Here is a 27,147-nt window from a genome sequence, read left to right as displayed (position 1 = left end):
AGCCTACAGAGAGGAGGTACAACAACTCATCAACTGGTGTGACATCAATAACCTTCAACTCAATGTCAATAAAACAAAATAAATAACTGTGGACTTCAGGAAGAAACAGACAGCACACACCCCACTCACCATCAATGGCAGTGCAGTGGAGTCTGTGAAAAGCACCAAGTTCCTGGGAGTGCACATCACAGATGATCAGACATGGTCCACCAACACCATCTCCCTAGTCAAGAAAGCACAGCAACGCCTCCACTTCCTTCGACGGATGAGGAGAGCCGACCTCCCCCCTTCTGCCCTCACCACTTTTTACAGGGGTGCTATTGAGAGCATTCTTACCAGCAGTCTCTCAGTCCGGACGTGAGGCTGACCTACCGGACGTGAGCACACAGTTAGCTGCAGACTCCGCCCAGGACAGGAAGGCTCTGCAGGAACGGAAGGGACGTCACGACCGCGGTGCCACAGGTGCTGTCGCCGAGGGAGGACGGACGGAGCCGCGGCTCGAGAGACTAACAGAGACTAACAGAGGCAAAGAGGTTTGCCACGCACTGCAAGGGAGCAGTGGACCAGACAGGAAGAGCGGACGGAATTACCACTAGACAGCCAAACCAGTAGGTAATTTACGGCTGGGGTGAGTACTTTCCCATTTATAGGAGGTAGGATTATATAAATAAGGGGTGTATCAATACAGTAATCCGGGTAGGGGATTCTTAAATAGGACCAGTTAATTACTTATATAAGATGGGCGGCCAGGAGATGTGCCAATACTGTGAGATGTGGGAATTTGTCGACACCATTGATGTAGAAGATCCCTACAGCTGCAGTAAGTGTTTGAGGCTAGAGGAACTCGAGCTCCGCATTGATGAGCTGGAGACCCAACTTCATACGCTGCGGTACATCAGGGAGGGGGAGTATTACCTGGATGTTTTGTGCCAGGGGATGGTCACACCGACCAGTTTAACTAATTCAGTAGGCAGTGAGCAAGGAAAGGAAGGTGTGGCCATAAGCGAGGCAGGTAGGGGGAACCAGGAGGAGATGCGGCAGGAGCCACAGCCCTTGTCCCTGACGAGCATGACCGAGGCTCTTACTCAATGTAAGGACGGGATCAGGGGCTGTGGGAGGGATGAGCAACCTGGCTGCAGCACCGTGGATCAGGAGGCCATTCAAGAGGGGGGAGTTAGAAGAAATGCCGTAGTGATAGGGGATAGTATTATTCGGGGGGTAGATAAGGTTCTCTGCGGCCAGCAGAACATGTCCCGAAGGCTGTGTTGCCTACCCGGTGCTAGGGTTAAGGATATCTCTGCGATGCTGGAGAGAAATTTGCAGAGGGAGGGGGAGGATCCAGTGGTCGTGGTCCATGTGGGGACCAATGACATAGGAAGGACGAGGAAGGAGGATCTGCTGAAGGAGTTTGAGCAGTTAGGGAATAAATTAAAAAGCAGAACCTCGAGGGTACTGATCTCCGGATTGCTACCTGAGCCACGGGCCAAATCGGCGAGGGTACGTAAAATTAAAAAGCTGAATGCGTGGCTCAAAGACTGGTGTGGGAAAAATGGGTTTGGTTTCTTGGGCCACTGGCACCAGTACTGGGACAGGGGGGATCTGTTCTGTAAGGACGGACTTCACCTGAACGGTGCTGGGACTGGGGTCCTGGCAAATCATATAACTAGGGCAGTAGAGAGGTCTTTAAACTAAGTAGCGGGGGGGAGGTATCAAGGGGGGTAATAACGGCAGGGGTAGAGGAAATAGAGCAGGGTATCAGTGGGGAAGCGGAAAGTCAAAATGTGACAGGAGACAGAATGTGTGAAGATAAAGCTCTAGATGTAAAAGGGGCAAAAACGGAAAGGAAGGGTAGTAAAAATCATCTGAAAGTGCTTTATCTAAATGCACGGAGTATTCGTAATAAGATAAATGAATTAACGGTGCAATTAAATATATATAGTTATGATATCGTGGCCATTACGGAGACATGGCTGCAAGGGGATCAGGACTGGGAGTTAAATATAGAGGGGTACTCGACAATTAGGAAAGATAGACAGGAAAGAAAGGGAGGAGGGGTGGCCCTTTTAATAAGGGAGGGAATAACGGCAATGGAGAGGAAGGATATTGCGTTGAAGGATCAGGATAGTGAAACAGCTTGGGTACAGATAGAGAATAACAAGGGGAAAAAAACACTAGTGGGTGTAATTTATAGACCTCCAAATAGCTGTGACGCTGTTAGTCAGAACATAAATCTGCAAATAGTTGACGCATGTAAAAAGGGAACTGCTGTAATCATGGGGGACTTCAATTTTCATATTAATTGGGCAAACCAAACTGGGCAGGGTAGACTAGAGGAAGAGTTTATAGAATGTATTAGAGACGGGTTCCTAGAACAGTATGTCACAGAACCGACAAGGGGGGAGGCAATCTTGGATCTGGTCCTGTGTAATGAAGCAGGATTAATTAAAAATGTCATAGTTAGGGACTCGTTGGGAACAAGTGACCACAATATGGTCGAATTCCATATTCAAATAGAAGGGGAGCAGGTTGAAACTCAGGCTAGGGTGCTTAGTCTAAATAAGGGGGATTATGAAGGTATGAGGACTGAGCTGATCAAAGTTGACTGGGATAGCAGACTCAAGAATAAGACGGTACATGAGCAGTGGTGTACGTTTAAGGGTCTACTGTATAACCTTCAAGAAAAATTTATTCCTATGAAGAAAAAAAGGGGTAAGGGTAAGAACAGTCAGCCATGGCTCAGTAAAACTATAAAGGATAGTATTCGGCTGAAGGCAAGGGCATATAAGGTAGCCAGAGATAGTGGGAGGGTAGAGGATTGGGAAGCATTTAAAGGTCAGCAAAAAATAACTAAGAGATTAATTAAGACGGGGAAAATAGACTATGAAAGGAATTTAGCGAACAACATAAAAACTAATAGTAAGAGTTTTTATAGCTATATAAAAAGACAAAGGGTGGCTAAGGTGAACGTTGGTCCATTGGAGGGTGAGACTGGAGAGTTGTTGGTGGGGAACATGGAAATGGCAAAGGCTTTAAACGAGTATTTTGTATCAGTCTTCACCATAGAAGACACAAAAAATATTCCAACGCTGGATAAACAGGGGGCGGTAGGAATGGAGGAGCTAAATACTATTAAGATCACCAAGGAGGTGGTATTAGGGAAATTAATGAGACTGAAGGAGGATAAATCCCCTGGGCCTGATGGATTACATCCAAGGGTCTTGAGGGAGATAGCGGTGGGGATTGTGGATGCATTGGTGATAATTTTCCAAAACTCCCTGGAGGCTGGAACGGTCCCAGTGGATTGGAAAATGGCCAATGTAACACCTATATTTAAAAAAGGAAGTAAACAGAAGGCGGGTAACTATAGACCGGTTAGTCTAACATCGGTGGTGGGTAAAATGTTAGAGACAATTATTAAAGAAACACTAACGGGGCACTTGGATAAACATGACTTCATCGGACAGAACCAGCATGGTTTTGTGAAGGGGAAGTCCTGTTTAACGAATCTGCTCGAATTCTTTGAGGAAGTAACAACCCGGGTGGATAAAGGGGAACCGGTGGATGTGGTATACTTGGACTTCCAAAAGGCTTTTGACAAGGTGCCACATAAGAGACTATTGCTAAAAATAAAAAATTATGGGATTGGGGGTAATATATTAGCATGGGTAGAGGATTGGCTAACAAATAGGAAGCAGAGAGTGGGGATAAATGGTTCATACTCGGGATGGCAACCGGTAACTAGCGGGGTTCCGCAAGGGTCGGTGCTGGGACCCCAGTTGTTCACAATTTATATAAATGATTTGGAGGAGGGAACCAAGTGTAATATATCAAAATTTGCGGACGATACAAAAATGGGAGGAAAAGTAGGGGATGAGGAGGATAGGAAGAGTCTGCAAAAGGATATAGATAAGCTAGGTGAGTGGGCAACAACTTGGCAGATGAAATTTAATACTAATAAATGTGAAGTCATTCACTTTGGGAAAAAAAATGATAGGGCAAGTTATTTTCTAAATGAGGAGGAGCTGCGTTGTAATGCAACGCAAAGGGATCTAGGGGTATTAGTACATGAATCACTAAAAGTTAGTATGCAGGTGCAGCAAGCAATCAGGAAGGCCAATGGAGTTTTGGCCTTTATTGCTAGGGGGATTGAGTATAAAAACACGGAGGTCTTGCTGCAGCTGTACACAGTATTAGTGAGACCACATTTGGAATACTGTGTACAGTTCTGGGGTCCATACTTAAGAAAGGATGTACTAGCCCTGGAGGCAGTGCAGCGAAGGTTTACAAGATTAATTCCTGCAATGAGGGGATTGACATATGAGGAAAGGTTAAGTAGGCTGGAACTCTACTCTTTGGAGTTTAGAAGAATGAGAGGCGATCTCATTGAAACATATAAGATCGTGAGGGGCCTTGATCGGGTGGATGCACCGAGGATGTTCCCAATGATCGGGGAAACTAGAACTAGGGGACATAGTTGCAGAATAAGGGGGGGCTCTTTTAAAACTGAGATGAGGAAGAACTTCTTCACCCAGAGGGTGGTTAATTTATGGAATTCACTGCCCCAGGGAGCAGTGGAAGCAGAAACGTTAAATATATTTAAGACTAAAATAGATGGTTTTTTAGCTGCCAAGGGGATAAGGGGCTACGGGGAGAGGGCAGGGATATGGACCTAGGTATGGTTAGTATAGTAAGACCTGAGTGATCTCCTGGACAAGTGTCGATCGCCTGGATTGGGGTCGGAGAGGAATTTCCCGGATTTTTTCCCCGAATTGGACCTGGGTTTTTATCCGGTTTTTTGCCTCCCCCAGGAGATCACGAGGTTCTTGGGGTGGAGAGGGGTGATAGCGGTATAAAGGGGAGGGTAGTGTCTTGTGTTCTGTGTCTTGTGTCTACTGTTTGTGGGTAAGTGTGTCTGTTTAGTGTTCAGCCATGAGCGAATGGCGGTGCGGGCTCGACAGACCTGGTGGTCTACTCTCGCACCTACTTTCTATGTTTCTATGTATGGCAGTTGCTCTGCTGCTGACCAGAAGGCCCTACAGAGAGTGGCAGGACAGCGGAGAAGATCACCAGATCACCCCAGCCAGCAATCCAGGACTTATACCCATCTCGCTGCCGGGTTTGAGAGGGAAAGATAGATAGAGTCATACAGTGTGGAAACAGGCCCTTCGGCCCAGCATGCCCCATCTGCACTAGTCCCCCCTGCCCACGTTTGATCCATATCCCTCCGAACCTGTCCTATCCATGTACCTGTCTAACTGTTTCTTAAATGTTGCGATAGTCACTCCCTCAACTACCTCCTCTGGCAGCTTGTTCCATACACCTACCACCCTTTGTGTGAAAAACATACCCCACAGATTCCTATTAAATCTTTTGCCCTTCACCTTAAACTTATGTCCTCTGCTCCTCGATTCACTTACTCTGGGCAAAAGGCTCAACCATATCTATTCAAATCATGATTTTATACACCTCTATTAGGTCATCCCTCATCCTCCTGTGCTCCATGGAATAGAGTCCCAGCCTACTCAACCTCTCCCTATAGCTCTGGCCCTCTAATCCTGGCAACATCCTCATAAATCTTCACTGTACCCTTTCCAGTTTGATGACATCTTTCCTCTAACATGGTGCCCAGATCTGAACACAATACTCTGAATGCGGCCTCACCAACTTCTGATGCAACTCAAACTTGACCTCCCAACTTCTATACTCAGCCTGACCCGCTGAGTTACTCCAGCACTCTGTGAAACGTCACAGAACAGGGCTAGATTAGCAAGTTTGCTGATGATACAGAAGTGAGTGGTTTTGCAGATAGTGAAGATGGTTGTGAAAGATTGCAGCAGGATCTGGATCAATTAGCCAGGTGGGCAAAGGAATGGTTGATGGTTGCATGGTTCCTTGAAGGTCGTGTCTCAGGTATATCAGGTGGTCAAAAAGTATTTTGGCACTTTGGCCCTCATCAGTCAGAGTATTGAGTATAGAAGTTGGGAGGTCATGTTGCAGTTGTACAAGACGTTGGTAAGACCGCATTTAGAATAGTGTGTTCAGTTCTGGGCACCATGTTATAGGAAAGATGTCAAACTGAAAAGAGTACAGAGATCCCCATCCTGGATCAGTCCAATCAGGGTTGTGTCATCCGCAAACTTGAGAAGCTTGACAGAGGTGTCTGTGGAGGTGCAGTCATTGGGTGTGAAGTGGTGATTAGAGTGGGGTGGGTGTAGAAGGGCCCAGTCTTTGCAGACCGAGGTCAGGCTGTGAGTGGGTGTGAAGTAGACAAGTGGGTGTGAAGTGTTGGTTGGAGTGGGAAAGGGTCCACTCTTTTCATTACTGGAGTCTTGCCTTAAGTAGGTGTGAAGTGGTGAATGGGAAGGAGGGTGCAGGGTCCATTCTTTGCAGACTGGGGTCTGGCTGCGTTTGTTGGGGAAGGGGTACCAGGGTTACGTTTCTGATTTTCAAACCTGCAGTAAAACTCATTCAGGTCGCTCGTCAGCTGACGATTGTCCAAAGAGCGGGGGGCTTTCCTCTTATAGCTGGTGATTTCTTGCATGCCCTTCCAAACTGAAGAAGTCACTAGCTGAGAACCTCAACTTCTCAGAGTACCTTTCCTTGGCAGCTCTGATTCCTCTTCTCAGCTCTTTATCGATTAGGCCATCTTTTAACTCTTTAACGATTAGGCTATCGGCTTGACGCATATTTTCCACCCGCCCCCTCCCCCCGATCTCGAAATTGAAATGTTACATCTGTATATAATGATCCCATTAAAATGTGTATTTATGTCACAAACTATGGAATTCATATTTTTCCGTATTGTTATCAAGGAAAAGAAAGCAGCTCCAATTGTTTGATATTATTTGACATTGTTTAATATTATTCATATGGAGGAGAAAATATAATAGCTCTAAAACCTACCTTAATTTTGCAATCTCACAAGATAATCCCCCTTTCCCTCTCCCCTCCCCCATCTCTCTCTCCTCTCCCTTCCCCTCTCTCTCTCTCTCCCCCTCCTCCCTCTCACATCCCCCCCTCTTTCTTGCGGAGGGGGGAGGACGAAGATGAAGGTGGCGCAGGCCCAGCGGGCGGGGGGGATGAAGGTGGTGTGGGCCCAGATGGGGTGGCGGGGGCCCAGCGGGTGTGTCGTGGGCCCAGCGGGGGTGGCGTGGGCCCGGCGGGGGTGTCGTGGACCCGGCGGGGTTGGCGTGGACCCGGCGGGGGTGGCGTGGACCCGGCGGGGGTGGCGTGGACCCGGCGGGGGTGGCGTGGACCCAGCGGGGGTCAGCTAGGGCCCAGCGGGGGTCAGCTAGGGCCCAGCGGGGGTGGCGTGGGCCCAGCGGGGGGAAGATGGCTTGAGCCCCGGCGGCGGGGGGGAGCAGGCTCCGCCGCAGCGGTGTCTGGTGTTGGGGTTACAGCCGTTAGGTTCAGATTCAGCCACTCCCGCCCAGAGACGGGAGAACAGAGAACTGGGCGTTTCCAAAGTAGAAACGTTTGTTTTTTTTTCCAATCGCACCCAACGCACCCCCCCTTCGGACGGCCATGAGCATAATGAATTCTGAAGTGTAGAGACACATCCTATCTGCTCAAGTTCAAACAAATGCCTCAAAACTCATTGGCCGGCGGTTCATTCTACAGCAAGACAATGATCCCAAACATACTGCTGAAGCAACAAAGGAGTTTTTCAAAGCTAAAAAATGGCCAATTCTTGAGTGGCCAAGTCAGTCACCTGATCTGAACCCAATTGAGCATGCCTTTTATATGCTGAAGAGAAAACTGAAGGGGACTAGCCCCCAAAACAAGCATAAGCTAAAGATGGCTACAATACAGGCCTGGCAGAGCATCACCAGAGAAGACACCCAGCAACTGGTGATGTCCATGAATCGCAGACTTCAAGCAGTCATTGCATGCAAAGGATATGCAACAAAACACTAAACATGACTACTTTCATTTACATGACATTGCTGTGTCCCAAACACTATGGTGCCCTGAAATGGGGGGGACTATGTATAAACACAGCTGTAATTTCTACATGGTGAAACCAAAATGTGTAAAAATAGCCTTTATTAAAATCTGACAATGTGCACTTTAACCCCATGTGATTTTTTCTATTGCAAATCTCAAATTGTGGAGTACAGAGGCAAATAAATAAATGATGGGTCTTTGTCCCAAACATTATGGAGGGCACTGTGTCTCACCAACTAGAGAGCAGTCCTGAAGTACTATCTCTAGTTGGTGAGGTAGATAGTAGTTCAGGACTGCTCTCTAGGTTGGTGAGATACTGTAGATAGTAGTTCAGGACTAACTCTAGTTGCGGGATGCCTGTTGCACTATCCGTGGTCAACTCACCGTCCTGGCGCTGGTCATTGATGTAGACGCCGGTGAGGCTGGAGTCGACCAGACGGTGCTGGTTGTTTAAGGGGGAGCGGATGACACGGGCGTGGGCGTGAGAGATGCTTCTCCTCTGTAACTGGTTGTAGGAACTCAGTACGTAGTCCATAACCTCGCTGTTCCGACCAATCAGGGTGAGCCGCTTGTAGAAGCTTCCGGAGTCGGTGGGGTTTGGGGAGGTGGAGAGAAGAGAGAAGACAACATCAGATTTTGGTGGCACATGTGACACAGCGGTAGAGTTGCTTGCTGCCTTACAGCGCCAGAGACCTGGGTTCGATCCTGACTATGGGTACTGTCCGTAGAGTTTGTCCATTCTCCCCGCGGGTTTTGACCGGGTGCTCCGGTTTACTCCAAAGATGTACAGGTTTGCAGATTAAATGGCTTGGTATAAATGCAAAAATTGTCCGTAGTGTAGGATAATGTGAATGTGCGGAGATTGCTGGTCGGCGCAGATTCGATGGGCCGAAGAACCCGTTTCCAACCTGTACCTCTAAACTAAACAAGATCTCACATCATCGACTATAAAACCGCCATGTCTGTGCTAATGGGTACCCTGACCAGCTAAACCAATCATACATTATCAAAGGCAACTCATCATATCTGATAAACATTGACAGCCGTACTCTGCCAACAACTTCAATAATTTGTTTCATTTGCAAACTTACCACCCCATCAACATTTACATTCAAGGCGTTTAGTTATGCAGCTCGGAAACAGGCCCTTCAGCCCACCGAGTCCGCATCGACCATCGATCCCCGCACGCTAACACTATCCTACACACACTAGGAACAATTTACAATTAAACCAAGCCAACTATCCTACAAACAAACCTGCCTGTCTTTGGGGTGTGGGAGGAAACCAGAGCTCCACCTGGTCACAGGGAGAACATACAAACTCTGCACAGACAGCACCTATAGTCCGGATCGCACCCGGGTCTCTGGTGCTGTGAGGCAGCAACTCTACCGCTGCACCACCATGCTGCCCTGCTGTGTTCATATAAATCACAAACAGAGGTCCCGGCACCAATCCCCACGGAACTCCACTGGTCACAGGCCACCAGCCAGAACAACCTTCCACCACAACCCCATGCATTCCCTCTCTCTCCATCCCTACCCCCCCCCCACCCACCCAAGTCACACCAGCTTTACCTTCTCACCTAACAAACAGCTACCAAAAGAGTCCATTTCTCTATTTTCCCTTTCCCGTGACTTTCGGTCAGAAGAAGGGTCTTGACCCAAAACGTCGCCCAATCCTTCTCTCCAGAGATGCTGCGCTGAGCTAGTCCAGCTTTTTGTGTCTATCTTCAGTTTAAACCAGCATCTGCTGTTCCTTCCGACACCTTCGATCAGTAAGCCAGTTCTGAATCCAAACCACACCATGGATCCCAAGCATGTTAATCTCTGGATCAGCCCACAATGAGGGACTTTATTAAATTGTTTACTAAAATGCGTGTGGGCAACATCCACCACCCTACCCTCATCGATGACCATTGTCACTTCCTCAAAAAACTCAATAAAGTTACTAAGAGGTTACATGTCACAAAGTCATAGGTTCTAGATTCAAGTCTGCTCCGCCGTTCAATCATGGCTGATCTAGCTTTCCTTCTCAACCCAATTCTCCTGCCTTCTCCCCATAGGTCACTCAGATTGCCCCTAATTAGACCAGAGACCTGGAGGATGGAGCCGGAGGTCACGGCTTCAATGGGAGGGGAGAGAGGCGGTAGGAGAGGGAGCCGGGGTCGGGCCTACTGCCCCCACGAGGGCAGTTGCAGGCGGCACCCCGCGGGGAACAAAGGTGGATGCGCGAGTCATAGAGTGATACAGCCTGGAAACAGGCCCGTCATAGAGTCACAGTGTGGAAACAGGCCCTTCATAGAGTCATGGTGTGGAAACAGGCCCTTCATAAAGTGACACAGTGTGGAAACAGGCCCTTCATAGTCATAGAGTGGAAACAGGCCCTTCATAGAGTCATAGTGTGGAAACAGGCCCTTCATAGTCATGGTGTGGAAACAGGCCCTTCATAGAGTGACACAGCATGGAAACAGGCCCGTCATAGAGTGGAAACAGGCCCTTCATAGTCATGGTGTGGAAACAGGCCCTTCATAGAGTGACACAGCATGGAAACAGGCCCGTCATAGAGTCATAGTGTGGAAACAGGCCCTTCATAGAGTCATGGTGTGGAAACAGGCCCTTCATAAAGTGACACAGTGTGGAAACAGGCCCTTCATAGTCATAGTGTGGAAACAGGCCCTTCCTAGTCATAGTGTGGAAACAGGCCCTTCATAGTCATAGAGTGACACAGCCTGGAAACAGGCCCTTCATAGTCATAATGTGGAAACAGGCTCTTCATAGTCATAGAGTGACACAGCCTGGAAACAGGCCCTTCATAGTCATAGAGTGGAAACAGGCCCTTCATAGTCATAATGTGGAAACAGGCTCTTCATAGTCATAGAGTGACAGTGTGGAAACAGGCCGTTCATAGTCATAGTGTGGAAACAGGCCCTTCATAGTCATAGTGACACAGCCTGGAAACAGGCTCTTCATAGTCATAGAGTGGAAACGGGTCCTTCATAGTCATAATGTGGAAACAGGCCCTTCGTAGTCATAGAGTGATACAGCGTGGAAACAGGCCCTTCATAGAGTGATACAGTGTGGAAACGGGCCCTTCACAGTCATAGAGTGATACAGCGTGGAAACAGGCCCTTCAGTCATATTGATAGTGTGGAAACAGGCCCTTCACAGTCATAGAGTGATACATCGTGGAAACAGGCCCTTCATAGTCATAGAGTGATACAGCGTGGAAACAGGCCCTTCATAGTCATAGTGATAGTGTGGAAACAGACCCTTCATAGAGTGATAGAGTGATACAGCGTGGAAACAGGCCCTTTATACAGTCATAGCCATACAGTGTGGGAACAGACCCCTTTAATTGTTTCCCAAACATTGGGAAAGTCCCAGCCTCAACCACCTCCGCTGGAAGCTTTGTTCCATAGACCCACCACCCTTTGTGTGAAAAAGTTACGCCTCAGATTCCTAGTAAATCTTTTCCCCTTCACCTCAAACCTATGTCCTCTGGTCCTCGATTCCCTTATTCTGTGCGTCTACCCGATCTATTCCTCTCATGATTTTTACACCTCTATAAGATCACCTCTCATCCTCCTGTACCAGTCCCTGTAGCTTAGACCCTCGAGTTCTGGCAACATCCTCATAAATCTTCTCTGCACCCTTTCCAGCTTGACCATATCTTTCCTTGAACATGGTGCCCAGAACCGAACACAATACTAGCACGCAAATAAAGCTTTTCACTGTATCCCCGGTACAAGTGACAATTATAAAACAAAATCATTTTTCATCTCGTGCTGTAAGTTTTCATTCATTATAACCTGCAGGAGTACTTGTTCCCTTCTGATCTACTACCTGTGCTTTACTTACTGCATGTAGTTGGTCACATTGGATAGTGAGGGTCTACGTCCTATCCGCCGTAGATGATGCTGAGAAAGACCATCACTATTCACATGATGACGCACCATGGTCCCACCAGGTAGCTGTTCTTCACACTCAGCTTACAGCTAGACAAAAACAGAATGGAGAGGTTGGGGAATGCAGCTCCTTGAGATTGATCCATCATTTAGGTATGTTGCAAAGCCTACCTGAAGCGTCGCTGAAAATCTGTCGCTGCGGGTGTGCGCGATTTTGGCGCCGTTTAGAGGGGGGCGGGTTTAAAACGCGATTTTCTCTAGTCTGTTCAAATCGAAGATGTTCAGCCTAGTTAATTATTAACGAAAAATCGCTGGAAGACCCCGTCGCAAAAGCTATTATTAGTTTTAAAGGCCTCGTATAATAGTTATAGTAGTTTAAAAATCAATCTCTAAACCCGCGACCACCGGCAGCTGTCAGGGTCGCATAGAGCAAATAACAGAAGGTATGCTGCATATTTTTACATTAAAAAGGGCTTCTTAAGATCCCTTTATACAAAGTTTAATATTGCGAGTAGCTCATTTTGGGCCCATTATATCCCGCAGTATTTTTCTGGGCATTTGAGGGCACAAATCTACCGCAATGTGAACGTTCTAAACCAGCGCGTTCACAGGAACCCACTAGAAAGCTGATTTAAAATGGGCATTAATTTACAGCAATTAAACACTAAATTCCTTCCATTTGGTCTATAAATGAGATTTAAAAATCATGTTTTATTGTGAATTATTTATGAATATTATTTGGACACTTAGGCTATTTAAAAATGTTAATCATTTATTAAGAAATGGATAGATGTTTAGATCTAGTAATTGAAGTTTGAAATTAGCTACACTTGGGTAACTAACTCATTATATGCTTTAATTTCAGGTCATCCAAGTAAGATTATTTTATATTTGTTTCAGAATGGTTCAATCTACGATAACTGAAAATTTCATTCAGTTCTCTTAATTTTTAAGAAGGTTATGGGCTTTTGACTGTCCACGATCACAGCTTTTTTGTTATGTCCATAGAAAATCAATAGGGAACAAGATGCTCATTTCCCAGTATGAAAAAGGCCATAACTTTTTAAATACTTGAGATATGAAAGTGAATTATGTGTCAAATTAAACTTCTTTTTATGCTTTATCTGATGGGATAAATTACAGACTTGATTTTTTAAATCTCAAAATTTTGTAACATTGCTACATCATTCAGTTAGATCACAGTCCATCCACACATCACCTCATAAGCTCATAAGTGATAGGTACAGAATTAGGCCATTCGGCCCATCAATCATAGAAACATAGAAAATAGGTGCAGGAAGAGGCCATTAGGCCCTTCATTGCAATCATGGCTGATCGTCCCCAATCAATAACCTGTGCCTGCCTTCTCCCCATATCCATTGACTCCATTAGCCCCTAGAGCTCTATCTAACTCTCTCTTAAATCCATCCAGTGATTTGGCCGCCACTGCCCTCTGTGGCAGGGAATTCCACAAATTCACAACTCTCTGGGTGAAAACGTTTTTTCTCACCTCAGTCTTAAATGGACTCCCCTTTATTCTAAGACTGTGGCGCCTGGTTCTGGACTTGCCCAACATTGGGAACATTTTTCCTGCATCTAGCTTGTCCAGTCCTTTTATAATCTTTGCCTAGCTTTAACTCCATTCTCCTGCCTTCTCCAATACAAAGCTCAGAAAAAGAATTCCTTTCAGTAGTAAGAGATGCAAAGCTTCAATTATATACCGATATTAACAACTATTCAAATTGTCTAAGTTATGGGTGTTACAGAGCGAATTTATCCAATCTATTCGTTGTTTAATATTCCTGGTGCATTTGAAGTAGGTGTCCAGAGTAGGGGAATCAAGGACCAGAGGACATACGTTTAGGGTGAAGGGGAAAAGATTTAATAGGAATCTGAGCGGTAACTATTTCACACAAAGGGTGGTGGATGTATGGAACCAGCTGCCAGAGATAGTTGAAGCAGGTTTGGAGGGATATGGACCAAACGCGGACAAGTGGGACTAGTGTAGCTGGGACCTTGTTGGCCGATGTGGGCAAGTTGGGCCGAAGGGCCTGTTTCCACACTGTATCACTCTATGACTCTTCCCCCCCTCAATGAACCCTGACACCGCTACTAATCAAGAATCTATCTCGGCCTTAAAATTTGAGTTGGCCTCCACCCTTCATGTCCGCCCCTTCACTCACATCCATCCTTTGATATCCTGGCCCATTTGTAATGTTATGCTCCTGCCCCACTTAGGAAACCTGAACGGAAACCTCTGGAGACTTTGCGCCCCACCCAAGGTTTCCGTGCGGTTCCCCGAGGTTGCAGGTGGTTGTCGGAGGTTGCAGGTAGTGGAAGCAGGTAGGGAGACTGACAAAAACCTCAGGGAACCGCACGGAAACCTTGGGTGGCGCGCAAAGTCGCCAGAGGTTTCCGTTCAGGTTTCCTAAGTGGGACAGGGGCATAAGGGCTATGTCAGCGAAAATGGAGTTGTCGGCTAAAGTAGCAGCACCACATTTCATACCCTGCTGAGGAAGTAGATGTTTTCGAAGAATGCTTGCGCTAATTCAAAGGGACCAGTAGATCATGAGGACACATGCGAGGTCACTGAGATTAGCTTTGCTTTCCCTGGGAAATCAGAGACTGGCTCAGAGTCTGATAGGACACATAATTCACGCCATTATGGTATCAAAGATAACTAGTTTGACACGTTTTTAGAGTCTACCACATGTTCTTCTTAGAGATTAAAAATATTATATAAATACATGCTTCTATCATGAGCTTTATCTTCAGGGAGAGAAAAGAGCTGAGAGAGGGAGCCTACAATCACCATTCCATCTCTTGCCTCATTTCCCCTCCCCCTCCATCCCACCAGCCCCTCTGCCTAAATCTCACTCTTCACCTCAGCCCCCTCCACCGCACTCTCCCTCATTCTCCCCGACTTCCGTCCCCTCCGCCTTCCCCCCTTATTCTCAATCCACTTTCCTCCCTCAATCTCTCCCCCATTCCATCCCCTCAGCCTCCCCCCCCCATTTTCATTCCCCTCAGTCTCTCCCTCCTCAATCCCTCTATCTATCCTCAGACTCTCTCTCCCCTCAATCCCGAGTTTCTCCTCCCCTCAGCCTCTGTCTCCCCTCATTCTCTCTCAGTCCCCCCGCCCCAACCACCTCAATCCCATCTCCCTCAATAACCTCTCTTGCAACCTCCTCTTCCTTAATCCCCCTCCCAGGGGTCAGGTCGGTCCTAGTGCTGGCCCGGGGGGGGGGGGGGTCTGGCAAGTCCCACTGTCTACGATAACTGCGGCCCAGACTAACTTTGGCGCTAATTGAAAAAAATCTCGACAATCTTGTCACTTCTGGCGATTCGTCCATCCAATTTTTAAGCAGATTGTGTTCTTTTCACAACAAGGATTTTGAAAAAACTATGCACTTGCACCCCAGATTTTCTCTCAACTCCAGCCTGGGTTACCCCGAGGATTCCTTAAAGCAGATAGAAGAATATCATCCTCTGTGCAAGAGCCTTCAGCTGGCTTGATGCTGACGATCTCCCTGGCCTGGCCTACACAAGGTTGAAGAAGGGTCCCGACCCACAGAGCAAGGTTAGTCAACCCAGAGAGAGGGGTATTCCAGAGATGCCGTCTGACCCGTTGAGTTACTCCAGCACTATGTGTCTTTTTTTTTTTCATGCAACAAGAAACTTCAGAGGTAACCCACGTAAACCTGCCCCACTGCCCTGCTTGGAAACTCTGGATTAAACGGGATAGATAAAGTCCACATCAAGACCATTGGGGAGGTCATAGTCATGGAGCTGAACAGGACGCAAACAGGCCTTCCAGCCCATCATATCCACAATGGGCTAGTCCCATTTGCCTGCAATTGGCCCAGCTCCCTCCAAACCCTCCCTATCTATGCATAGGAAAGAACTGCAGATGCTAGTTAGACACAAAATGCCTGGGTACCTCAACGGGTCAAGCAGCATCTCTGGAGAAAAGGGATGGGTGGCGTTTCAGGTGGGGACCCAACTTCAGACTCATAATCTGTCCAAATGTATTTTAAGGGTCTATTAATGTTTAGTTTTAATTTAGAGATACAATGTGGAAACAGGCCTTTCGGCCCACTGAGTCTGCACCGACCAGCGATCCCCGCACAGTAACATTATCCCACACACACTAGGGACAATTTACATTTATGCTTGTTCCTTCCAAAGAGTCCACCAGGGACTACACTGGCAGTTGGGCAATTTTATACTGGACAATTTTTACATTTACCAAGCCAATTCACCTACAAACCTGTACTTCTTTGGAGTGTGGGAGGAAACCGAAGATCTCGGAGAAAACCCACGCAGGTCACGGGGAGAACGTAGATTCCGTACAGAGCCGGGGCCGAACCCAGGTCTCCGGCGCTGCAACTCTACCGGGCCTGTCCCACTGAGGCGACCTTTCGGCGACTGGCTTCGACCTTCAAGCTCGCCTGAAAAACATCGAGCTGGATCAACTGTCAACGATGAAACCGCGAGCCTGATCGACCGACCGCGCACAAACACATCGCAAAGGAGGGGGCCAGGGAAAGCGGGGGAGCGCTGTCTGAAATTCACACCCTCGATGAACAGGAAGGTAAAAGGCGGCTGCACAGTGTACGGTAAGTCCTTTAGAGAGCGGTGCGGGGAAGTGAAGGGGTGAGTGGGGGTGAGAAACTTTTAAGAACCCAGACAAGTTATAATAAAGGTTTTGCAGGCATTTTACCTACCGGTCGGTTTTCCTGGGTCCTGAAAACGCCAATGAGCAAATGCCCAGTCAGCAAAGGAGATTGCCTACGGCTGCCCTCGACTGCCTATACCCACATGGCGACCCCACTCCACTGCATTACGAGTTCAAAAGAACCATGCCGACCAATTTTTACCCGCGGAAATTTTTTTCAACATGTTGAAAATTTTTCCTCGGCCAAACTAAGGCCGCGAGTATTCGGGAACTTCCCTCCAGCATGAAGGAGAGTTCCAGCGACCACCTAGGACCACGTGTCAACCATGCTGCGAGTTTGAGTCGAGGGCAAACTCGTCTAAACACGTAGATTAGGTCGCCGCAGTGGGAAAGGCCCTTACCACTGTGCCACCGTGCCTCCCCTAAAATTATTAAACACTGCTATCTATCATTTCCAAATAGTCTGTCCATTATTTACCAGTCTTTTAGTTTTATTTGAAGAGACATACTGTTGGGAGACTGGGCCAGTTCCTGGACCTGTACTGCAGTGTATTACTGTACTGTATTGTATTGTAGTGTAGTTTGCCTACTCTACTCTCCCCCCCACCTCCCCAATTTGGTTTGCAGCTGCTAAAGATCCTGAATGGTAAGAAATGAAACTGAAAGCTGGCAGATCCACGCCAAGATCTGCAAGAAACGTGCTGGCCGGCACCTAGGGGGCTGGTCACGGGATACTCCTCATCCATGGTGGCCAGCACTGATACTAGATACACGTCCATGACCAACTACACCTAGTGGTCTATCTTGCTGCTCTAGTTGAAAGGCCAGTTCTGGGGGGGGAAAAACCTGCAGTGTGATCCAACAACTTGGTGGCAGCTTGTTTGTTTTTAAATTCACAATTCTTGTTAAATTGCCTCATTTTTTTGTTATAAACTGAATTCAAATCCAATGGGTGGGCGGGTCGCTGTTGTTTTACAGTGCAAGAAGCAAGTCAGCGGGGTTGCATGCCCACCCCATCCCCAGCCCCAGCCCCAGCAACGTTAGTCTGCAAGGCAAGGGTCTGGAGAAGCCAGAGGGTCCCAGTGCTGGGTTACTCCAGCACTTTGTGTCTATCCTTGCATTAATCCAGCATCTGCAGTTGTCTTTCTCTCTCTCTCTCTCTATGCATATATATTTTTACTGCGCCACACACACTCTCCGGGTCATATCTTCACAACCATGTACATGCTGCATACAGTACTTACTGGAGCCCGCTGCCTAAACGCAGGAGAGACGAATGCGGAATGTGTTGCACACACAGAGCGCTGTGTCGATGGCCAACTCCGGGCAATGGCTGGGCTGGGGGAAGGACTCTCTGCACCAAACACACTCTGTGCGGCTCAGCCTCGCCCCACCCACTTAAAGCAACCCCACTCACTCACCCACTCACCCCAAAAAGGCGGGAGCTGGACTAAGCAAGTGTGTGTTGGCTGTGAAACACATGTCGTGCAATCAAACATTCACAGCATCCGCCCTCCTAACCAAAGATTCCTCCAGTATCTTTGCTCCTAACCAAACAAGGCCAGCCCACAATGTACAGGAAGGAACTACAGATGCTGGTTTGAACCCAGGATGGATACAAAAATGCTGGAAACATAGAAATTAAGTGCAGGAGTAGGCCATTCAGCCCTTCGAGCCTGCACCGCCATTCAATATGATCATGGCTGATCATCCAACTCAGTATCCTGTACCTGCCTCTCTCCATACCCCCTGATCCCTTTAGCCACAAGGGCCACATCTAACTCCCTCTTAAATATAGCCAATGAACTGGCCTCAACTACCTTCTGTGCCAGTGAATTCCAGAGATTCATCACTCTGTGTGAAAAATGTTTTCCTCATCTCAGCCCTAAAAGATTTCCCCCTTGTCCTTAAACTGTGACCCCTTGTCCTGGACTTCCCCAACATCGGGAACAATCTTCCTGCATCTAGCCTGTCCAACCCCTTAAGAATTTTGTACGTTTCTATAAGATCCCCCCTCAATCTTCTAAATTCTAGCAAGTACAAGCCGAGTCTATCCAGTCTTTCTTCATATGAAAGTCCTGACATCCCAGGAATCAGTCTGGTGAACCTTCTCTGTACTCCCTCTATGGCAAGAATGTCCTTCCTCAGATTAGGAGACCAAAACTGTACGCAATACTCCAGGTGTGGTCTCACCAAGACCCTGTACAACTGCAGTAGTACCTTCCTGCTCCTATACTCAAATCCTTTTGCTATGAATGCTAACATACCATTCGCTTTCTTCACTGCCTGCTGCACCATGCTGTCAATGACTGGTGTACCATGATACCCAGGTCTCGTTGCATCTCCCCTTTACCTAATCGGCCACCATTCATTTCCCTCGTCCAAATCATTAATATATATTGTAAATAGCTGGGGTCCCAGCACTGAGCCTGCGGTACCCCACTAGTCACTGCCTGCCATTGTGAAAAGGACCCATTTACTCCTACTCTTTGCTGGAGTGACTCAGCGGGACAGGCAGCATCTCTGGAGAGAAGGGACAGGTGGTGTTTTGGGTCAAAACCCTTAGTCACGGCGTGGAACCAACTTGACCACACCGGCCAACATGTCCCAGCTACACTAGTCCCACCTGCCCACGTTTGGCCCATATTCCTCCAAACCTGTTTCTTCAGACTGAGAGTCAGGGAAAAGGGAAACTAGAGATATAGACGGTGACATGGAGATATCGAACAAATGAATGAAAGATATACAAAAGAGTTATATATCTCTCCACATCTCCGCCTATATCTCTCGTTTCCCTTTCCCCTGACTCTCGGTCTGAAGAAGGGTCTCGACACGAAACGTCACCCATTCTTTCTCTCCAGAGATGCTGCCTGACCCCCTGAGTTACTCCAGCTTTTTGTGTCTATCTTCGGCCCAAAATGTAGTTTATCTCATTTCAAGAGGGATGTGGGAGTACAGGTGGATGGTTCCGTAAAAGTCAAGAGTGCTTTATTGTCATGTCCCAGACATAACAATGAAATTCTTACTTGCAGCAGCACCAGAATAATGTAAACATAGTACACTATAAAGTTCAGTGTGTGTATATATATATATATATATATATATATTTATGTGTGTGTGTGTGTGTGTGTGTGTGTGTGTGTGTGTGTGTGTGTGTGTGTGTGTGTGTGTGTGTGTGTGTGTGTGTGTGTGTGTGTATATATATATATATATATATGTGTATATATACACACACACACATATAAAAGCAAGCAAGCAATCAAACATGGTACTCTGTGACAGCTCCCGGAAAGCCGCAGAGAAGCTAAGGCCAGAGCCTCGCCAATCGGTGGAGTCTCGCGGGTCGACGGAGCCGGTGGCCAACGGCCCCTGGGTTTATGGCCCCCATGGCTGGGGCCTGGGTCGGAGCCACGAAGAGTACCTGTCAGCGATAGTGGAGAGGTCGGTGCGGCGATCGATGATGGTGCTGACTGATGGACGAAGGCGGATCGCATTAGAGTGAGGACCAGGTGTGGGGGGACCGCCGTGAGGGAGGGGGTGGGGGAGAGCAGAGGATCTGGTGTGGATACTTTGTAACTTCGTCAGCGCCCTGTATGTGGCGACTATTTGCATACCTTGGGTATTCAAGCAAAGAATTTCACTGTGACCTGTCACATTTGACAATAAAGCATTAATTCAACAACTGTGGTGAGTCAGGTGGATAGGGTAATGAAGAAGGCGTTTGACACACTTGCTTCATTGGGAAGGGTCTTGAATACAAAGGTTCGTACATCAAGATGCAGTCGTTGTTGAGAACCCACTTTGCAGTTCTGTTGTTGGAAGGATATCATTAGGTTAGAAAGGGTGCTGAAGAGATTTACCAGGATGTCACTGGGCTTGAATTATTGGCAGAGGCTGGATAGGCTGGGACATTTTTCTTTGGAGCGTAGGAGGCTGAGGACAAGGCTTATTGAGGTGTACAAAATTATGAGCGGCATGGATAAAAATCCTCACAGGGTAGAGGATTCTAAAACTAGAGGGCATAGACTTAAGGTGTTGGGGAGGGTTCGGAGGGATCTCAGGGGCAGCTTTTCCCATGCAGAGGTGGGTCCATGTCTGGAATGAGCTAGCAGAGGAAGCTATCAGAACAGATATGGTTATGACTTTCAAAAGGCATTTGGACAGATATACAAATAGGAAGGGTTTAGAGGGAAGATAAACACAAAATGCTGGAGTAACTCAGCGGGACAGGCAGCATCTCTGGATAGAAGGAATGGGTGACGTTTCGAGTCGAGATCCTTCTTCACCCATTCCTTCTATCCAGAGATGCAGCCGGTCCCGTTGAGTTACTCCAGCATTTTGTGTCTATCTTCAGTGTAAACCAGCATCTGCAGTTCCTCCCTACAGGATTTAGTGGGATATGGGTGAAATGCAGGCAAATATGATTAGCCGAGCACACCAACCTGTTGACATGGCCAAGGTTGGCCAGAGGGCCTTTTCCCCCCATGCTGTAGAGGCCTAAGACTCGGTGACGTTTTGAGTAAACTTCACCACCTAGCTCTTGTTCCGTGTACTGCTGGTCGGTCATTGCTCCTCAAATACCCGCTAAGTTATTAACCACCTCCTGTGTACTTTCAGCTGTAGACACACAGTGCTGAAGTAACCCTCCCCCTTTACATCGGGGACCTGGGGTGGAGAGTGTTGCACAGAGCCGTGGCCTGTAACAGATATTTAAGTCGGCTCACGGACTCGCCAGCCGCCTGTCAATTCTGCAGCGAGGAGGAGACCGTGTTCCACGTGTATACGGAGTGTGAGAGGTTGCAGCCCCTGTATGAGTATCTGAAGGGGCTGCTCCTCAAGTTGTGGTTACAATTTAGTCCGACGATTTTGGTATTTGGGCACAAGGCAGGGAGTAAGGAAGGTGAATCGGGGGGGGTGGGATCTCCCTGTCCGTCTGCTCCTGGGCCTGGCCAAGATGGCCATTGGCGGGTCCATGCCGCGGGTAGTCGATGGTCACACCAGAGTCGGCTGCCTGCCCCTCTTCCGGGCCTACAGTACGTCCGTGCCCGTGTGTCCCTGGAGAGGGAACATGCGGTGTCTATGGGGACACTGGAGGTCTTCCGTGAACGCTGGTCACCGCGGTGGGGGGGGGTTGAGTGTATTGTAGATAAAGATGCCACCATTGTATTGTAATCATTGCCTGATGTAATGTGACCATTGAAAGTCTTTGTACCTTCTGGGACACTGTAAAATGCAAATACTGAATAAAGTCTGTGTTAAGAAGGAAAAAAAAGTGCTGGAGATACTCAGCGGGTCAGGCAGCATCTCTGGAGAAAAAGGATGGGTGACGTTTCAGGTCAGGACCCTTCTTCAGACTGGAGAGTCCCAGTTTCCGACCAATTGCTGACTGAATAATTAGGCGTGCAGTTTGCTTGTTCGGTCCTGGAACTGAACATAGAACAGTACGTCACAATTTTCCAATGTTCTATAGACTCAGGATCAGTTCCTGTGGATTGGGGGGGTATCTAATGTTATCCCACTTTTTAAGAAAGGAGGGAGAGAGAAAACAGGGAATTATAGACCAGTTAGCCTGACATCGGTGGTGGGGAAGATGCTGGAGTCAATTATAAAAGATGAAATAGCGGCACATTTGGATAGCAGTAACAGGATCGGCCCGAGTCAGCATGGATTTACAAAGGGGAAATCATGCTTGACTAATCTTATGGGATTTTTTGAGGATGTAACTAGGAAAATGGACAAGGGAGAGCCAGTGGATGTAGTGTACCTGGACTTTCAGAAAGCATTTGATAAGGTCTCACATAGGAGATTAGTGGGCAAAATTAGGGCACATGGTATTGGGGGTAGAGTGTTGACATGGATAGAGAAGTGGTTGGCAGACAGGAAACAAAGAGTAGGGATTAACGGGTCCCTTTCAGAATGGCAGGCAGTGACTAGTGGGGGTACCGCAAGGCTCGGTGCTGGGACTGCAGCTATTTACAATATACATCAACGATTTGGGTGAAGGGATTCAAAGTAACATTAGCAAATCTGCAGATGACGCAAAGCTGGGTGTCAGTGTGAACTGTGAGGAGGATGCTTTGAGAATGCAGGGTGACTCGGACAGGTTGGGTGAATGGGCAGATGCATGGCAGATGAAGTTTAATGCGGAAAAATGTGAGGTTTTCCACTTTGCTGTAAAAAACAGGAAGGCAGATTAATATCTAAATGGCGTCAAGTTGGGGAAAGGGGAAGTACAACGGGATCTGGGGGTCCTTGTTCATCAGTCTATGAAAGTAAGCATGCAGGTACAGCAGGCAGTGAAGAAAGCGAATGGCATGTTGGTCTTTATTACACGAGGAATCGAATATAGGAGCAAAGAGGACCTTCTGCATTTGTACAGAGCCCTAGTGAGATCACACCTGGAGTAATGTGTGCAGTTGTGGTCCCCTAATTTGAGGAAGGACATTCTTCCTATTGAGGGAGTGCAGCATAGGTTTACAAGGTTAATTCCCGGGATGGCGGGACTGTCATATGCTGAGAGAATGGAGCGGCTGGACTTGTACACTCTGGAGTTTAGAAGGATGAGAGGATATCTCATTGAAGCATATAAGATTGTTAAGGGCTTGGACACACTAGAGGCAGAAAACATGTTCCCGATGTTTGGGGAGTCCAGAACCAGGGGCCACAGTTTAAGAATAAGGAGTAAGCCATTTAGAACGGAGACGAGGAAACACTTTTTCTCACAGAGAGTGGTGAGTCTGTGGAATTCTCTGCCTCAGAGGGCAGTGGAGGCAGGTTCTCTGGATGCTTTCAAGAGAGAGCTAGATAGGGCTCTTATGGGGAGAAGGCAGGAACGGGGTACTGATTGGGGATGACCAGCCATGATCACATTGAATGGCGGTGCTGGCTCGAAGGGCCAAATGGCCTACTCCTGCACCTATTGTCTATTGTCTATAAGAGACGTTCCTTCAGCCTACAATGTCCGTGCTGAACATTATGGCAGATTAAACTAATATCTGTCAGCATGTGATCTATATCCCTCCATATCCATAAGCCTCTTAAACACCACTATCGTATCTGGCTTCATCACAATACCCAGCAGCAGTTTCTAGGCACTATAGTTGGGAGCAGAATATCAGAAGGATCAAAGCCTGGCAAGTGATAGGTGGAACAGTCACAAAATGCTGGAGTAACTCAGCGGATCAGGCACCATCTCTGGAGAAAAGGAATAGGTGACATTTCAGGGCGAGACCCTTCTTCGGATGACCAAAGGGTCTTACAAAATGCAGAGTTACACTGAAGATAGCTTTTTGTCTATCTTCAGTGTAAACCAGCATCTGCAGTTCCTTCCCACACAAGTGATGAATGGATACGGGCGAGGGAAGGGGGGAAACGGTTTGACTGGTAGAGGGGTGGAGAAAAGCCAGAGATGAAAAGACAAAAGGCTGTGAGATAAGGAAAGAGGGGCGAAATATGAAGCCAGAAGAAGGGTGATAGGTGGAAGGGAACGGGAAGGGGGGGAATGGGACGGGATTGCGGGAAAGGAAGACCAGAGGGGGCAGACATACCCCCATCCACATAAACGGGACTGAGGTGGAGCGCGTCTCCAACTACAAATTCCTCGGGGTACACATCTCAGAGGATCTGTCCTGGTCCCTCAATACCACCAAATTGATCAAAAAGGCACAGCAGCGCCTTTACTTCCTGAGGAGGCTCAAGAAAGCTCACTTGTCCCCCCAGATCCTGTCCAACTTTTACCGCTGTACCATCGAGAGCATCCTGACCACCTGCTTCACGGTATGGTACAGCAGCTGCACCACAGCTGACAGGAAGGCACTACAACGGGTGGTGAAAACCGCTCAGTACATCATCGGTGCCCCGCTCCCTGCCATGGATGCCATCCACCGAAAACGGTGTCTGAGACGGGCCGGGAAAATCATCAAGGACCCCTCCCACCCCAACCATGGACTGTTTGCCCTCCTCCCATCAGGGAGGCGGTACAGGAGCCTCAGGTCTCGCACAAGCAGGATGAGGAACAGCTTTTTCAACAACACCATTACACTGCTGAACTCGGAGTCCCGACGCTAGTCATCCTTAGACTCTCCCACTTGTATACAGTCATCTGCCTATGTATCAGTTTTAATTCATCCACAATCCACACATTGTTAACCAGTATTTTTATTTATTTTTATTGTATGCTTATTTTGTATTTTTACTTCTACTATCTTGCACTATGACTATGACCAGACACTAAACTGCATTTCGTTGTACCTATACTTGTATTTGTGCAATGACAATAAAGTTGAATTGAATTGAATTGAATAATGGATGCACATCCAGGTGGGGAAAGGGGAGAAAAAAATCTCGTCATCAGAAGCCGAGCAAAAACAGAAATATTTAAGAAGGAACTACAGATGCTGGAAAATCGAAGGTAGACAAAAATGCTGGAGAAACGCAGCAGGTGAGGCAGCATCTGTGGAGCGAAGGAAATAGGCGACGTTTCGGGCCGAGACCCTTCTTCAGACTGAAGACTTCCCAAGCGATACTTCCCTACCATCGAATACCTCCCACCCTGTGAATCCAACATTGTTCCTGTACTATACTCATGCACATGAAGAAGGGTCTCGACCCGAAACGTCACCCATTCTTTCTATCCAGAGATGCTGCTGGTCCCTCGGAGTGACGCCAGCATTTTGTGTCTATCTTGAACCTAATGATTACAGGTTGCAGTTGGTTGCCGGAGGTTGCAGGTAGTGGAAGGTAAGACCTTTCACTACCTGCAACCTCCGGCAACCACCTTCAACTAGCATCGCAACCGGCTTCGACTAGAAAATTACCGATTTTTAAAACGGCAACCTATTTTTAGTCGCGGTCGGTTTTGAATTTTTTGAAATAATCGCCGGAACATAGAAGAAGCAGAAACCACTTTCCACCATTAGGGAGACTGACAAAAACCTCCGGGAACCGCACGGAAACCTTGGGTGGGGTGCAAAGTCTCCAGAGGTTTCCGTTCAGGTTTCCTAAGTGGGACAGGGGCATTAGTGTAACAATGCAATGTCAAGGACTTAAGCTGATGTCTCTAAATGTTACTGGTTTGGGTAATCCAATTAAGAGGGCTAAAGTCATGACTAAATTGAAAAAAGTGAAGATGCATATTATTTTCTTACAAGAAACCCATTTATCGCAACAATAGCATGAGAAGCTGACAAGATTTGGATATAAAAACACATATTATAGCTCTTGTAGTCATAAAAGAGGTAGCAATCTTGATATCAAATTCAGTTAAATTCGAAATGTTTAAAGAAATAAAAGATAAAGAAGGGAGGTATATCATAGTAAAGGGCAAAGTTGATAATAATATCCAGACACTGGTGAATATCTATGCTCCCCCAGAAAGTGATGAAAAAATTTTCAAATCCCTATTTGATATTATTGCAATGGAAGCAGAAGGAATTTGTATATATGTGGGGGGGGTCTGAATGTTGTACTGAATCATAGTATTCAGTATTCAGTATTTACTTTAATGTCATTTTAACTGAATACTTACATACATAGAAGAAACGAAAAATTGTTTCTCATCCAGTTCCCGTCAGTGCAGTTAATAAAAACAGAATAAATACATATAGCTTTAAAATTAAAATTAACTTATCTAAAATAGGCCTAAAAATTGAAATAAAAACATACATTCAGACCGAACAGTGGCTTTGCTTTGGCAGGTGCCTAGCTGTCAAAGTATGGGCGAGGTTAGATGTGTTGGTGTATGATGTATGGGGAGGGGACACAGTCCGTTAACCAGTCTTGTTGCCTGTGGGAAGAAGCTGTGGAGCATCCTGCTGGTTTTGCTGCTGATGCTCCTGTACCTCTTCCCAGATGGCAGAATGGAGAAGATGTGGTGTGATGGATGGCATATCATAGGCTTGATATGACAAGTAAAAAGAAGAATAAGAGCCAGTTAACAAAACTGTGAAGAATTGGTTTCCTCGATGTCTGAAGGAATTTTCACCCTCTAGAAAGAGACTATACACATCACTCAATACCGCACTCAGTTTATTCCAGAATAGACTATTTCTTAATGCAGAAAGAAGACTATTATAAGGTAACAGATTGCAGAATTGGTGTGGCAGATGTATCAGACCATAATGCCATATACTTAACAATTCAAATGGACAGTAGAAGGAAGACACAGTGTGGCGATTAAATGTTGGTATACTGAATGATAAAACAACTGTTAATGATATTAAATTGGAAATCAAAACTTATCTAGAGGAGAATGACAATGGGGAGGTGAACCCATCCATACTATGGGACTAATTGAAGGCTGTAATACGAGGTAGGTTGATAGCTGGGGCATCACATATTAAAAAGGCCAGAATGAAAACATATAATAACTTGATATCAGACCTGAAGGATTTAGAACGGAAGTACAAAAATAATAAGGACTAGAGAACTTATAAGCAAATAGAAGATTTGAGGGGACGAATGGATGGAATATTGGGTCATGAGGTGGAGAAAAAAGCAAGATTTGTAAAACAGGCACATTATGAGCTAGGCCCCAAATCCACTAAAATACTTGCCCGGAGGCTACGCAAACAACAGGCTGATAACGCCATACACAAAATTAAGGGCCCCCTGTACACAG

This window comes from Amblyraja radiata, chromosome 2 (assembly GCF_010909765.2).
Source record: "Amblyraja radiata isolate CabotCenter1 chromosome 2, sAmbRad1.1.pri, whole genome shotgun sequence".
Classification (NCBI taxonomy): Eukaryota; Metazoa; Chordata; class Chondrichthyes; order Rajiformes; family Rajidae; genus Amblyraja; species Amblyraja radiata.
Note: the sequence above shows the minus strand (reverse complement) of the source record.